Raw genomic sequence first — 2,500 nt, 5'->3', positions numbered from 1 at the left:
CTGCCCTCACCCCCCTCTCTCTTTCTATCTATCTCTCTCTGGCTATCTCTCTTTCTCCCCGCCCCCTTCTCTCTCCCTCCCTTCCTCCATCCCTCTCTTCCTCCCTCCCTCCCTTCCTCCCTCCCTCCCTCCCTCCTTTCCTCCATTCCTTCCTCCATTCCTTCCTCCCTCCATTCCTCCCTCCCTCCCTCTCTCTCCCCTTCTCTCCCTCTCTCTCCCTCTCTCTCCCTCTCCCTCCCTCTCTCTCTCCCTCTCTCTCCCTCTCTCTCCCTCTCTCTCCCTCTCTCTCCCTCTCTCTCTCTCTCTCTCTCTCCTCTCTCTCTCCCTCTCTCTCTCTCTCTCTCTCTCTCTCTCTCTCTCTCTCTCTCTCTCTCTCTCTCTCTCTCTCTCTATCTATCTCTATCTCTCTCTCTTTCTCTCTCTCTCTCTCTTCCTCTCCCTCCCTCCCTCCCTCCCTCCTTCCTTCTCTAAGCATCATCATTGACTCTCATGGTTGTCCTACGGTTGACCAATCAGCTGCCAAGGTCAAGGGTTAGAGTCGTTCACGTTTAGGGGAATTAACTTGCACAGAAAGGGGGGGGGGGTAAGGGGAGGAGGGCTCTTTGGTAGAGGGATGGGAGGAATGTAGATGGAGGGGGGCGTACCGTCGTGGTACGCCGCGTCGTGCCAGTGTGTGATAGCCCGTTGCGAACGCGCGTGTGGGTCGCCGTACTCGAACAGCGAGACGTCGTGTGCGTCCGTGTGTCGTGCCACCCCCCCCGTTTCGTGCGACGTTCACGTCGTTGTGGTTTGGTTGCCAACGTTTCGGTCGGAGATTGGAGGAAAGGGGGAGGAGAGTTGGTCAATGGGAGGAAGGGAGGAGCGAGAAGAGGACCAGAAGTCGAGACGAGAGAGAGAGAGAGAGAGAGAGTGAGAGAGACAGACAGAAACCGACAGAGAGAGAGAGAGAGAGAGAGAGAGAGAGAGAGAGAGAGAGAGAGAGAGAGAGAGAGAGAGAGAGAGAGAGAGAGAGAGAGAGAGAGAGAGAGAATTTAGAGGGTTAGAGGATGAAGGTAAGGAGGGAGGGAGGGAGGGTGGGAGTGGGCACTGAAAGAGGATGATTGACGGTTGATGGAGGTGGAGAGGAGGGGAGTGGGGAGGTGGTGGTGGTGCGAGGAAGGGGGGGGGGAAGAGGACGAAGAAAGAGATTTTGAATTATTCAATGGAAGAAGGCGAAAGGAATAAGGTGACAAGGAGGGGATAGATGAAGGATAAGATGGGAGGGTGAGACACGAGCGAAAGAAGGGAAGTAAACAAAAGTGACATGAAAGGAAGAATAAGAGACAGTGTAAGGGAGGGAAAGCGAGGAGGGATTTCGATAGAAAGGAAGAAAGGGCACAAGACAGGTCGGAAAAGGAAGAGACAGAGACAGAAGGTGAGAGACCTACCACAGATGAGGAGGAGAGGAAAGGGCGAGGGAAAGAGAGTAGAGAGAGAGAGAGTGAGTGCAGAGAGAGGGTGAATAGGGAGAGGAGAGAGTGAGAGGAGAGGGAGAGAAGAGTACGACGGACGAGTGGGAGGGAGAGGGACAAAAAGAGACAGACAGACAGACAGAACAAACAGAGAGGAGACCCAGAGACAGAGGAAGAGGAAAAGTCCATATGATAAGACATGCATCTAAGACGAGGGCTAATATTCTCCTTAACAGCAACAGATCTAAAAAGTTTTTCTTTGTTTGTGTCCTGAGGGTAATGTTTGACCAGCTGATACGAAAGAGAGGAATTGGAGATCCAAAAGAAAAAAAACAGGGAGGAAGCGAAGGGGGGGATGGAGGAAGAAAAATAAGAGATGAAAAAGAAAGAAGGAGAAAAAAACGGAAATATATATATATATATATATATAATATATATAGATATATATATATACAATACATACATACATACATACATACCATATACTATTATATCATATATATGTCTATATATATATATATATATATATATATATATATATAGATATATAATACACATATATACATATACATCTATAACATAATTTAACATATATACATATATATATTATTATATATATTTAAAATATATATATTATATATATATATTAAATAACACACACACCACACACACACAACACACACATACACACACACACACACACAACCTCACACCACACACACCACACACACACACACACACACACACACACATATATATAAATATATATATATATATATTTAGGGTATGTAGGTATGTATGTATGTATGTATGTAATGTATATATATATTAATTATATGTATTTATATATATATATATATATATAAATATATATATATGTATACATATCACATATTATGTATATATATTGGTATATATATATAATATATATTATACATATAGTGTATATTTATATATATCATATATATATTATATATTATGTGTGTGTATATATATATGTGTGTATATATATATAATATATATATATATATATATATATATATATGGTG

At 43.2% G+C, this 2,500-nt stretch overlaps 1 protein-coding gene across 19 annotated transcripts in view; it reads left to right on the top strand.

Annotated features, from left to right (window-relative positions):
• The window catches only part of LOC122263604 (inositol hexakisphosphate and diphosphoinositol-pentakisphosphate kinase 2), a 114,658-nt gene that overhangs the window by 39,760 nt on the left and 72,398 nt on the right, over positions 1-2,500 (top strand). The gene's annotated exons all lie outside the window — the stretch shown is intronic.

The sequence above is a fragment of the Penaeus japonicus genome, unplaced genomic scaffold (assembly GCF_977035675.1).
Source record: "Penaeus japonicus unplaced genomic scaffold, GWHDUDI00000001_assembly GWHDUDI00000028, whole genome shotgun sequence".
Classification (NCBI taxonomy): Eukaryota; Metazoa; Arthropoda; class Malacostraca; order Decapoda; family Penaeidae; genus Penaeus; species Penaeus japonicus.
Note: the sequence above shows the minus strand (reverse complement) of the source record. Positions and strands in the feature narration are given on the sequence as shown.